Source organism: Oryx dammah, unplaced genomic scaffold (genome assembly GCF_014754425.2).
Source record: "Oryx dammah isolate SB20612 unplaced genomic scaffold, SCBI_Odam_1.1 HiC_scaffold_23, whole genome shotgun sequence".
NCBI lineage: Eukaryota > Metazoa > Chordata > Mammalia > Artiodactyla > Bovidae > Oryx > Oryx dammah.
In genome coordinates this window covers 99,833,462-99,848,040 of record NW_024070207.1, presented here as the reverse complement: position 1 = coordinate 99,848,040, position 14,579 = coordinate 99,833,462, and the positions used below count along the sequence as shown (strand labels likewise).

General features: G+C 35.9%; 1 pseudogene; it reads right to left on the bottom strand.

Annotated features, from left to right (window-relative positions):
• LOC120881681 overlaps positions 1 to 14,579 on the bottom strand; it is a 53,820-nt pseudogene that overhangs the window by 38,893 nt on the left and 348 nt on the right.

The following is a 14,579-nucleotide window of genomic DNA, read 5'->3' as shown; positions in this document are numbered from 1 at the left end:
AGCAAACACCCTCTTCCAGCAACACAGGAGAAGACTCTTCACATGGACATCACCAGATGGTCAATACCAAAATCAGATTGATTATATTCTTTGCAGCCAAAGATGGAGATGCTCTATACCGTCAGCAAAAAGAAGACCAGGAGTGGTCTGTGGCTCAGATCGTGAACTCCTTATTGCCAAATTCAGACTTAAATTGAAAAAAGTAGGGAAAACTACTAGACCATTCAGGTATGACCTAAGTCAAATCCCTTATGATTATACAGTGGAAGTGAGAAATAGATTCAAGGGATTAGATCTAATAGACAGAGTGCCTGATGAACTATGGAATGAGGTTCATGACACTGTACAGGAGACAGGGATCAAGACCATCCCCAAGAAAAAGAAATGAAAAAAAGCAAAATGGTTGTCTGAGGAGGCTTTACAAATAGCTGTGAAAAGAAGAGAAGTGAAAAACAAAGGAGAAAAGAAAAGATATACCCATTTGGATGCAGATTTCCAAAGAATAGCAAGGAGAGAGAAGAAAGCCTTCCTCAGTGATCAGTGCAAAGAAACAGAGGGAAACAATAGAATGAGAAAGACTAGAGATCTCTTCAAGAAAATCAGAGATATGAAGGGAAAATGTCATGCAATAAAGGGTTCAATAAAGGACAGAAACAGTATGGACCTAGCAGAAGAAGAAGATATTAAGAAGAGGTGGCAAGAATACACAGAAAAACTATACAAAAAAGATCTTCACGACCCAGATAACCCTGATGGTGTGATCACTCACCTAGAGCCAGACATCCTGGAATGTGAAGTCAGGTGGGCCTTAGAAAGCATCACTACGAACAAAGCTAAGGAGGTGATGGAATTTCAGTTGAGCGATTTCAAATTCTAAAAGATGATGCTGTGAAAGTGGTGTACTCAATATGTCAGCAAATTTGGAAAACTCAGCAGTGGCCACAGGACCGGAAAATGTCATTTTTCTTTCCAATCACAAAGAAAGGCAATGCCAAAGAATGCTCAAACTACTGAACAATTGCACTCATTTCACACGCTAGTAAAGTAATGCTCAAAATTCTCCAAGCCAGGCTTTAACAGTAAGTGAACCGTGAACTTCCAAATGTTCAAGCTGGATTTAGAAAAGGCAGAGGAACCAGAGATCAAATTACCAACATCTTCTGGATTATGGAAGAAGAAAGAGAGTTCCAGAAAAACATCTATTTCTGCTTTATTGACTATGCCAAAGCCTTTGACTGTGTGGATCACCACAAGAGAAATTAATTGTGTTAAATTTACATCACAGGACTGTTTTGAGATGCAGCCATTTCTGAAACAAATATTTTAACTCCAAATTCAGTGTTCTTTATTCATGTCTAAAAGTGGGAAATGATTTCTTGAGTAGATATTTAAAAATAATGCGGTGATGTCTAAGTGTCTAGAATTCAAATTAGAGAAAGTCAATTACAAAAGAGCTTTCATTTATTGACATATGTCTTACTACCATACTAGTGTAGAAGACTTCTGTAATGTTCATTTTCTGTAGGAAACTTCCAAATACCACCTAATTTAGTCTTCGTTGAAAATCTTTATATGTAGGTATGTCCATTACCATTTTTTCCTTGGCTTCAGTCCTGGATCCTTGTGCTCATCCTGCTTTTCTTCCTGGCACTCTCCTGCTTGTGGGCAAACCCAGAGGGTCATTGGTAGTAGCCTGAACCTTGAAAATGAAGAAAAGGCAATGGAAAATTTAAAAAACTGAAAAATATGATGATACTTGAGCAGAGATGAAAGTAGATTAACCACAAATTTAGGATAACAAAGTAAACAGTATATACTTGATGAACCCAAACTCTCCTCATATACAAAGAGAATTACCATGCCTATTATTAAAGAAGATTTAAAGGATATAGAAGTCTTTGTTGCTGAACTCCAATATACTTCATTCCATTATTTAAAAATTAAAATATTTATGTCCATTATTTCAGTTTTTCCTTCAAATACAGTAGCACGTGCATGCGTTCTAAGTTGCTGCAGTTGTGTCTGGCTCTTTGCAACCCTATGGACCCTGGCCAGCCAGGCTCCTCTGTCCATGGGATTTCCCAGGCAAGAATACTGGAGTGGGTTGCCATGCTCTCCTCCAGAAAATGCAGTAGTGCTACCTTATAAAAGGCCAATTTTAGATTTTTTGTCATCACTGCAGATCACATAAGCATGCTCACATTTACTCTAAATACAAATATTTCATATGCTCTCATATAATATCTAAAATACAAATATTTGAATGCCCTTTGGTTTCAGGATAGTATTTTCAGCCAAAGGATTACAATTATTGGAATAAATGGTGAACTAGAATGAGAAACTATCCTCATATATATTTTCCTTACAGATCTTGATCAACTATTTATTCTAAACTTATAGACTTAATCTGCTCTTCAAATCTAGGAAACAAAAAAGACTGGCAGAGAAAAATGAAATATGTCCATCAAGTCAGAATGATGTTGATATGAGTTGATCACATCAAGAAATGTTGAATCTGATCAATAAAACTTCTGAACTATATTATTTCAAAAACAGGCACAGAAGACTTCAGTGGAAGCAGATGAGTAAAATATTTCTCTGTACAATAAATTTAGTTTTCACTATATCTGTCCTAATGTTTACCAGCCTTTTGCATTGAGAATATGTCCCCCAGAGAGGAAAATAGGTCTTATGTATGGATTAAGCTATAAAAGCCTATGGTAATAATATTGCTAAAAATGTACTACATTTATAAAGAAAGAAATCCAGGGTTCTCAAACACATCTGTGTGTACCCATAGAGAGAGATAGAGTAAGAGAGAGAAAAGCCAGGAAAGAAGGAAAAGAGAAAGAAAATGTAGGGAAAAAAAGAGAGAGATTTTTTAAATATTTAAATTTTAAAGTTAAAAATTAACTTAGAAAGTTTTTATAATTTGCCTAAGTCTCCCAACTTGTCAGTGGTAGAGTCAAAATCTGAATTCAGGTCTGATGCCAAAGTTAATAAACCATCCTGCCTCTAGAATTTCTTTTATATACATATAAATTTATTTATTTTAATTGGAGGTTAATTATGTTACAATATTGTATTGGTTTTGCCATACATCGACATGAATCTGCCACAGGTATACACGTGCTCTCCATCCTGAACCCCGCTCCCTCCTCCCTCCCTGTACCATCCCTCTGGGTCGTCTCAGTGTCTATCACCAGTATAATTTCCACAGCAAATTATTCCTTCTCTTGCACCCTCTCCCTCAAGTTACAATTTCCCTTAGGTTTCTGCAAGTCTATACTTCCTACAAAATTATTATTATAATCAAATACTTATCTACATGTTAGATTAGTAGACTCCATTTGTTTTACATGAGTTCCATGTCCTTAAATTTTGAATATCTTTTTTAAGAGATTCCTAAGATGTTATACTTCTGACATTTTTTTTTTTGCTATTTACATTCTTTGGTATTAATGTGTCATATTTTATAAGACTTCCAATCACTCATTACACAGACTTAAAATCACTGACGATCTACTAAATGCTTATTGAAATCCAATTAGTAATTTAAATAATGGATTCATCACATTGCAGAGATTAATTATATCCATTATGGTGCTATTAAAATGTGTTTTACATTGTAATTAGCATCAATAAAGTCAGGAGTGAGCTTTTTCAGCTATTATGAGCAATACAAAATGAATTTTAATATCAATGAAATACAGATATATCTTAAGTTTATGGTATTTATTAAGTGTTCCCCACACTCAATTTTTTGTATGTGTTCAATTTTGTTGATAATTCCCAGATGGACTTCACATGTAACACATTATTCACAAAATGATCATCTGTACTTAAGAGATATGTACATTCATGTATTCACTCATCCATTAATTGGTCACCTACTTAGTATACTTCTTTGTGCTAGGATCTCTTCTTGGATTTGTGGTGATTAATCAAACAGAATAAGATTGTGTCCTTTTGACAATGAACAAATAAATAAACAAATACTTATCTTTTGATTAAGTGCCATAAAGAAAACACAAGAAATGCATGGGAATCTGGGTGTCATTCAATATCTTCAACTAACTGAAAAATCAGATTAGACAAATGGACAACAGACTTGGTTTAAAGCAGCATCTCTGATATGACCTGCTGGGCAGTTTCTTGATCGTGGGATGGTTTGAGTGTCCCAGACATGAAGTTGAAGAGTCTGGGCAGCACAGGTCCATTCAGGGAGCTTAAAACAGAGACTCTTTGCTAACCTAGTAGGATACCCTTAAAACTCCACTAGAGCATGCTATGCAATATCCAAGAATTTAATCACATAAAATGTGGTATCACAGTATCAAAAATTTAAAAATATATATGTTTTTCAAACAGCCTAAATTGTCAAAAGAACTAAAGTAAAGAGAAGAAAGTCATACTTAAAATAACTGACTGTATGCTGAACTCAGAAATTCCCAAAAAATCAGGTAACTATCACTTGTTAATCTTCTCACTCCCCCAATTCCCAATACAAGAAGATTTAAGGACAGGCTATTAACAAAAGAGAGAGGTTGGAAGCAGCAATCATTAATCATGCTATATCTAAAACATATCATTGAGTTTAATCTCTTTCAATGTTTTAATTTCTGATATATACTTTAACAAATGACATATACTCATGTTGAAGCAAAGATTATCTTCTGTGACTTTTCTTTGTTCCTAACATTATTTTCAGGAGCAACACATTATAAAGACACTTATAATGTGGTTTTTTAGTCTTTGGTCCAAGTTAACTGCTCTCTGTTCTTTCAAAAATTTTTCTCTGTAACCTGAATTTTGTATCTCAGCCATCTGCTCTTCTAATATATTCTCCTTAGTATTAATGATGTCAAGTGTTTGTATAAAATTCCCTATCCAGATACTGTTCTAAGAAGTTTATGTATGTTAACTGATTTAATCTCACAAAAATCCTAGAAAGCAGATTATATTGTTAGATGAATAGCTTGATAGATGGAAAAACTGAGGCACAGGGTTGTTGTTCAGTAGCTAAGTCCTGTCTGACTCTTTGAGACCCCATGGACTGCAACAGGTCAGACTTCCCTGTCCTTCAGTATCTCCCAGAGTTTGCTCAGATTCAGGTCCATTGAGTTGGTGATGCTTTCTAATCATCTCATCCTCTGTCACACTCTTCTCCTTTTGCCTTTCATCTTTCCCAGCATCAAGGGTTTTTTTCCAATGAGTTGGCTCTTTGCAACAGGTGGCTAAATGTTTGAAGCTTCAGCTTCAGCATCAGTCCTTCCAATGAATATTCAGGGTTGATTTCCTTGACTGGCTTGCACAATGAGGTACCACCTCACACTGGTCAGAATGGCTGCTGTCAAAAAGTTTACAAGCAATAAATGCTGGAGAGGGTATGGATAAAAGGGAAAATTCTTACACTGTTGGTGGTAATGCAAGGTACAGCCACTGTGGAGGACAGTGTGGAGATTCCTTTTAAAAAACTGGAAATAGAACTGCCATTCGACCCAGCAATCCTACTGCTGGGCATACACACCGAAGAAACCAGAATTGAAAGAGACACGTGTATTCCAATGTTCATCGCAGCACTGTTTGCAATAGCTAGGACATGGAAGCAACCTAGATGTCCATTGGCAGACGAATGGATGAGAAAGTTGTGGTACATATACACAATGGAAGATTCAGTTCAGTTCAGTTCAGTTCAGTTCTGTCACTCAGTCATGCCCGACTGTTTGTGACCCCCATGAATTGCAGCACACCAGGCCTCCCTGTCTATCACCAACTCCCAGAGTTCACCCAAATTCATGTCCATTGAGTCAGTGATGCCATCCAGCCATCTCATCCTCTGTCATCCCCTTCTCCTCCTGCCCCCAATCTCTCCCAGCATCAGAGTCTTTTCCAATGAGTCAACTTTTTGCATGAGGTGGCCAAAGTACTGGAGCTTCAGCTTTAGCATCAGTCCTTCCAATGAACACCCAGGACTGATCTCCTTTAAGATGGACTGGTTGGATCTCCTTGCAGTCCAAGGGACTCTCAAGAGTCTTCTCCAACACCACAGTTCAAAAGCATCAATTCTTCAGCACTCAGCTTTCTTCACAGTCCAACTCTCACGTTCATACATGACCACTGGAAAAACCATAGCCTTGACTAGACGGACCTTTGTTGGCAAAGTAATGTCTCTGCTTTTGAATATGCTATCTAGGTTGGTCATAACTTTCCTTCCAAGGAGTAAGTGTCTTTTAACTTCATGGCTGCAATCATCATCTGCAGTGATTTTTGAGCCCAAAAAAATAAAGTCTGACACTTTCCACTGTTTCCCCATCTATTTCCTGTGAAGTGATGGGACCAGATGCCACGATCTTAGTCTTCTGAATGTTGAGCTTTAAGGCCACTTTTTCACTCTCCCACTTTCACTTTCATCAAGAAGCTCTTTAGTTCTTCTTCACTTTCTGCCATAAGGGTGGTGTCATCTGCATATCTGAGGTTATTGATATTTCTCCCGGCAATCTTGATTCCAGCTTGTGCTTCTTCTAGCCCAGCGTTTCTCATGATGTGCTCTGCATAGAAGTTAAATAAGCAGGGTGACAATATACAGCTTTGATATACTTCTTTTCCTATTTGGAACTAGTCTGTTGTTCCATGTCCAGTTCTAACTGTTGCTTCCTGACCTGCATACAGATTTCTCAAGAGGCAGGTCAGGTGGTCTGGTATTCCCATCTCTTTCAGAATTTTCCACAGCTTATTGTGATCCACACAGTCAAAGGCTTTGGCATAGTCAATAAAGCAGAAATAGATGTTTTTCTGGAACTATCTTCATTTATCCATGATCCAGCAGATGTTTACTCAGCTATTAAAAAGAACACATTTGAGTCAGTTCTAATGAGGTGGATGAAACTGGAGCTTATTATACAGGGTGAAATAAGTCAGAGAGAAAAACACAAATACAGTATATTAATGCATATAAATGGAATTTTAAAAGACAGTAACAATGACCCAATCTGTGAGACAGCAAAAGAGACACAGATATAAAGACTGTGGGAGACTGTGGGAGAAATCTTTTGGGCTCTGTGGGAGAAGGTGAGGGTGGGGTGATTTGAGAGAATAGCATTTAAACATGTATATTACCATATGTGAACTAGATGATCAGTCCAAATTCAATGCGTGAAACAGGGTACTCAAAGCTGGTATACTAGGACAACCCAGAGGGATGGGATGGGAAGGGAGGTGGAAGGGGGGGTTGGGATGGGGAGACACATGTACACTTGTGGCTGATTCCATTTGCCATGTCAATGTATGGCAAAAACTACCACAATATTGTAAAGTAATTTGCCTCCAATTTAAATAAATAAATTTTTTTAAGTTAAAAAAAAAAAAAAAGTATTGACTGGTTTGATCTCCTTGCCATCCAAGGGACTCTCAAGAGTCTTCTCCAACACCACAGTTCAAAAGCATCAATTCTTCTGCACTCAGCTTTTCTTTATGGTCCAACTCTCACATCCATACATGACTTACTGGAAAGACCATAGCCTTGACTAGACAGACGTTTGTCGGCAAAGTAATGTCTCTGCTTTTTAATATGCTGTCTAGGTTGGTCTTAGCTTTCCTTCCAGGGAACAAGCGTCTTTTAATTTCATAGCTGCAGTTACCATCTGCAGTGATTTTGGAACCCAAGAATATAAAGTCTGTCACTGTTTCCACTGTTTCCCCATCTATTTGTCATGAAGGCCTTTTGCCTGATGAAATGGCCCACACTCTGTGGGGTATGTTTCTTCCGGGGCCTCTCTCACTTTCTGAGATGACTCCATATTCTGGGGCAGTTCTTACCTTTTGAGAAAGACCACATTTTGTCTATGGAATGTGTATCTCTCTAAATTAATCCACTTCATATCTATTACTTTGCCTCTCACTGAATTCTTTTTGTGCTGAAACATAAAGAAGCTGAGCTTCATTAAGTCCTGGGACTCAAGTATGTGATTGGACTTGAACCCACAATCCTGGACTCAAGGTCCACTGGAAGTCGAATCTTCCACATGTTGGACCTAGTTAGTTCTGATCAATAATATCAATAACGATATCATTCTTTTAAAGGTTGTGCTCTGCCCCCATTCCCTCCTGTTTCACTATGTCTGTCATGAATCAAGTGGCCATGCACATGAGTTATTTTGGGGTTTTGTATTCTATTCTTTTTGTCTGTTATTCTATCATTGTGTCCAAAAGCTTAATAACCATATAGTAACAATACTTAACTATATTTCAAAAATTACTTATCTATATGTGTTCCTTTTTTATTCCAAAACCAATGGAGAAACAGCTTATCAAATTTCATAAAAATCTATAGTGCTTTTGACTGGAATTACTTTGAATCTATAATTAAATTGAGGAATAATTGGTATCTCTACATTACTGAATATTCCAATTCATAAACAGTATATGCCTCCATTTCTGTATATTCCTTTAAGGAGTTTTTAAATTGTATAGTTTTACATGTAGACTTATGAGATATATTTTGTTTAGATTTATTCTTATACAAATACAAGTTTTATATTTAAATGAAAGTTTTACTATATTTTTTTCAGATTTTTTGGCATTACTTGCCACCCCAAAATGTGTCTCTTTGGCTTGCAGTTCATTTTAGTTCACTTATTTTAAAGAAACATGAAATTCAGGAAGTTTTTCTTTTTCAGTTCAGTTCAATTGTGTCCGACTCTTTGCGGCCCCATGGACTGCAGTATGCCAGGCCTCCCTGTCCATCAGCAACTCCCAGAACTTGCTCAAACTCATGTCATTTTCTTTTTACTTCCCCCTTAATTGTTTAAAAGAATTTGGATATGGATTCTGTACCAAAAAGAGAGCTATCACCAAAGGTAACTTTGCCTTATATAAGAAAGATTCCCCTAAAGGCATGGCAAACCTTTGTTTACCAAATATTTGCATTTGTGTCTTCTTGTGAATTGCCTTCCTCCCCTTTGAAGGACTAGACCTTGCTCCTTCTCCTTATTAGTTTCAGTGAATTTTTTCAGTTGTATTAGTTATTCCAAAGTCTCAACTTTTGGATTTTCAAGATCACTGTTGTTATTCAGTCACAAAATCCAACTCCTTGTGACTCCATGGACTACAGCATGCTTGATATGGAAAATGTGCCAAAGTTTGTGCTAAAATTCTATTGGCTTTGTGTTAGCTAAAACTTCATACACTGTTAATTCAAAAGAAAGAAAAACCACTAAAATCCACAGCTTGTTATACATATACTCTTAAGAAGAGGTAGAGGAGGAGCAGGAAGAGGACAGGAAAAAAGGAGGAGAAAGAAATTAGCAACCTAAAAACAAACCAAAAAATGAAATAAAACCTTAAAGAACATTTGGTATAAATTTCCTCCCTTTTTCCACCTTGCAGATAAACAACTTAATAATATTCCTCATGATATAACAGGTAGTAAAAGAGTACAGGCACGCCTAAAATCAGAAGAAGAAAGAATTTATAAGTCTTTACCTATCTATAGCTCACTGAATTAGCAAGTATTGACATGTTAGCTGAAACATGCTAAATAATAGATAAGCAAAGCATTTCTGAGAATATAACACATCTGTACGTTCTTTGCTTTTCTGAAGCTGTAGATGTGCATTTTCAGAACTCTCTTCTAAGCATTTTTTTTTTCAGAACAGTCAAATCTTGCTATGAAGCACTTTATTAAAGTATCAGTTTACCTATTTGGAGACTTAAAGGCTGTACCCCACATCCTTGGTAATATATAGTGAACTCTCACTATAACTGACAAAGTATTTGCCCTTATTTTCCAATACCTGAATTAGGTCAAAGTTTTTAGAACAGTGCTTGTTTAGTGAGTGCTATTATCTCTTAGTAGGTAACTTCAGTTCAGTTAAGTCACTCAGTTGTATCCAACTCTTTTCGACCCCATGGGCTGCAACATGCCAGACATCCCTGTCCATCACCAACTCCCGAAGCCTACTCAAACTCATGTCCATCACATCGGTGAAGCCATCCAACCATCTCATCCTCTGTCGTCCCCTTCTCCCGCCTTCAATCTTTCCCAGCATCAGGGTCTTTTCCGAGTCAGTTCTTCACATCAGGTGGCCAAAATATTGGAGTTTCAGCCTCAGCATCAGTCCTTCCAATGAATATTCAGGACTGATCTCCTTTAGGATGGACTGATTGGATCTCCTTGCTGTCCAAGGGACTCTCAAGAGTCTTCTCTAACACCACAGTTCAAAAGCATCAATTCTTTGGTGCTCAGCTTTCTTTGTAGTCCAACTCTCACATCCATACATGATTACTGGAAAAACCATAGCTTTGACTAGACAGACCTTTTTGTTGGCAAAGTAATGTTTCTGCTTATGCTATCTAGGTTGGTCATAGCTTTTCTTCCAAGGAGCAAGTATCTTTTAATTTCATGGCTGAAATCACCATCTGCAGTGATTTTGGAGCTCCCCAAAATAAAGTCTGTCACTGTTTCCTCTGTTTCCCCATCTATTTGCCATGAAGTGATGGGACCAGATCCCATGATCTTAGTTTTCTGAATGTTGAGTTTTAAGCCAACTTTTTCACTCTCCTTTCACTTTCATCAAGGGGCTCTTAAGTTCTTCTTAGCTTTCTATCATAAGGGTGGTGTCATCTGCATATCTGAGGTTATTGATATTTCTCCCGACAATCTTGATTGCAGCTTGTGCTTCATCCAGCCTGGCATTTTGCATGATGTACTCTGCATATAAGTTAAGTAAGCAGGGTGACAATATACAGCCTTGACGTACTCCTTTCCCGATATAGGTAACTTAGTAGGAAATTTAACCAATGTCATTGTTTTGCCCCTATTTTAAAATGAACATTTGTTGCTTACAACTGAGTATGACCTAAATAAGAATCAGTTATTAATAGACTGCATATATAAAACAGCTTGTAGTAATAGAAAATTTTAGAATTATGAATGTTTATTAACATTTCAAATATTAAAGCTTGTAATAATAGAAAATTGTAGAGTTCTTCTAGTCAAAGGATGAATGTACCATTCAAAAGAAGGAAAAAGAAAGAAAAGTTATAAAGTGAGGTGTTACTAAAATATTAAAAATAAAAATTTAATCCAATAGTTACTTTTCTCAACATTGGTAATAAAATAGTAAAATTTTGAACACATTTTTGTGAATAGTTGGAAAAAGTCCTGCATTATGACTTTATAAAAGGAAAAATGATCACTATCTATAGTGTATGCCAATATTTTTAAACTGATTTTAATATGACATGTATTTATCCTGATTATCTCTTGCTTTCCCTTATTCATCTTACCAATGAATTTAAAAATAAAGTTTTCAGTGTAAGTGTGCACCATTTTCAAGCTTGATATTGGTCACAGTTTTACATTAAACTCTAACCTAAAAGTGTGAATCAATTTATGAAAATATAATTAGTTAAATATCTCTAGAAAAATTCAAGTAAGTCTTTGTACACAACTCCAAATGAAACATGACTTTAATTTTCTAAGTACAAATATTTATCTGAGACCTACATTTTATTCAAAATAAAAGTGAAAACAATCCCTACACCATCTACTCTAGAGACGTGTCAAAATGAAAATATGCATTGCTATAACTGGAATGTGAAGTAGATTTTTCTGTCTCCCATCATGATTGTGTATGGGCTGAGAGAATGGAGTGGGGATAAAAAAGAAGTTACTTTAAGGTAAAATAGGTTATGTTTCATATCACCAAAACATCCAACAGCCTGAATGTCTTATAATATACTGACATTTTCCATCTGAGAACACTGCATATGTACCTCTATAGTAACACTTTACCTGATGTACTTTGTTAGGGCTACATGCTTAGATGAGGCAATTAAAAAAAAAAAACAACTTTAATTTTAAATTCTTTGGAGACAGCTACCTGAATTTAAACATAAAAATTGTCAGGAACAAAAGCATAGCTGTACAAACCATTCAAAAGAGAGACAGAGGGAAAGAAAGAGAGCAAGAGATTCACTTGTGAAGAAGCACCTGGATGAAAGTTATTATAGGAAATTTCATGGTTTTTAAAAATTCATTTAACCACTACCTATGCTAAATGCTCGGTAATCCTCTCTGTTTTCTATGTATTATTATTAAAGTCTAGGCCAATGTATACAAGTCACTTTGAATCAATAGTAGAATACAGTCAATCGATTACTTACATATTGTTTTACAACTAACCATTGATTTGAGCAATTTAGTTCATGCCTGATTTTCCAACAGTTGTTTATGAGTAGACACAGCCAAAAAAGATCTTAAAAGTGTTATGTTCTGATGTCAGAATTTATTTTGATTGCATTCTGTTCGATTTTAATAGCCTGCAGCTGTGTGAATTTAAGAGCTGCCTTCTCCTTTCCCAAAACACAAACTCTACATGGTAGAAGATAGTTTCCTTTAGTCTCACTCAGAACCATCAAGTAAGAATATAAAATCATAGCATTTAGCCCCAATGCTTCCCCTCCACTCTCAGTTCTATAGGAACAATAAATTCACCAGAGGAACGGTATGAAAAAAAAAAAAATCATGTGATTCTCAAAAAGCAGATTACTAAGGTTACTGTGGCAACGAGTTTTTTTTTAAAGCATTGCAATACAATTTAACCTAAAAGAAGATACTGGAGGTGCTAAAGCCTATTGACTGCTTTGGAGCTGTAATACTTTAGTTACCCTTTCCGGGCTATTTCTTATGATTGTGAAGACGTATCTAAGAAAAGAGCAGCAACCTTGGAGGGACAGTTAGGCTAAACATCCAGCAGTTTAATAGTGTATGTGTTGTGAGGAAAAAAGAATAGAAATGAAATTTAAGTTTTAAAACTGACAACTTTGATATAACATATTAACTAGTTCTTTTTGGCTCACTATTACCAACTTCTCTTGGCTATTAGAAAAATATTTTTTGATGCTAAGCATCTCTTCCTGCTTTACTTTCCTTGTCAGGTTAGGAAAATCACTTCTCTAATAATTAACTTCCAAGATAATAAATTAATGAGTAGGCTGGCCAAAAATGACCCTTGACTAAGGGTCTATTTTGTTTTTTTCTTTTGCATTGTTAACAGTATTATCTTTGGTAAAAGATTTAATCTCTCTTCTTTATTTTTGTATTTACTGATGGGAGCAGTTCAGGGAACAAGTTTGAAAATAAAACATACTTTAAGACTTCTGCTTGAATATAATAAAGTAGAATTTTTGATACATACCCTCTCTCAAATCTCTCCATACAGTAAATGTAAAGAATAAAATGGACAATAAACAATACAACAAATAATTTCCTCAGCCCCATGTGACCAGGAATGAGAACTCCAAACTGAAACAGCGCTGCCAGTGCCACCTGTCAAAATTAAGGACCAAAATTCTGAGAGATATGATCAAATAATCCTTAGAACACATTGAGATCTAGGGTCGAGTCACAGGAAAGGTTGAGGAAGTCCTTGCAGAAGCCACGGTATGAGAATACAGAACCACAGGGGAGCAAAGTTAAGAGATCATAAGTCATTTCTCTTTGATCGAGAGTAGAATTTGCCACCCTAAAATATATCTCTGGCATAAGGATTTTCTTGAGCTAGTACATTTTAAGAAACAGCAGACACAGAAAAAGCTCAAAACACCAAGTAGACATAACTCTTTTTAAGGGACATTGACATTTATAAGGGAAATCTCCAATTGTAAGGGTGTCTCAATACAGGAAGAGAAGGATGACTCTAAATGTCTAGAAACTCTTATCAGTGGAAAGAATAATGATGTAAATCTGCAGAACAACCTTACTCTCATTTAGTATTACTTATACTAGGCCAAGAAACACCTAAATTTAGAGCTTAACAGTGCCACACACACACAAATATATATATATATATATATACACACACACACACACACACACATATATATGTTATTGATTTTGTTCAAGCTATATAAATCCAGTATAAATAAGATTTAAAAACTATATGTAACAGTAGTATAATTAAATTCATAAAAGCTTTATATATTGTTCACTAAATATTTGTTCCTTTCCTTTTCATACAGATGGTACTATTAGGTCAAGCTTACAGCTATCTCTTTCTGTACCACAATTATATCCAGTTGACTGGGCAGAGCCTCCAACAGGCCATTCCACGGTGAAGTAGTTTTACACTATTCATCAAGGAGTTTCCTTAAAAGAGCCCTTAATCTGCAGCAGTAACTAATCAAGATTTTCCTGCTAACCAAAAATATTTCCTCACTTCACAAAATGAGCTATTACAAAATTAGCCAACACCAAATATCTGGTTTATACAATCACTTCCCCCTCTTTCCACTTTCCCCCAAAGATAAAGGAAGAGAAACATCAATAACTACCAGGATAACTGATATTTATGCCTTCACTGAGAATTTAAAATAGGAGTGCAACAAATAAAGCTTAGAGACCATTGACTAAATTGAAATATTGACAAGTCCCACACACTATACTCTAGTGTTTAGAAAAATGTGGTTCCAGATTAGGAGAATCAACATGACCTGGAAATTTGTTAGGCATAAAAATGGGGGCCCAATCTCAGACATCAGAAATTTTCATGTATAAGTTTAATGGTGAGCCTTCT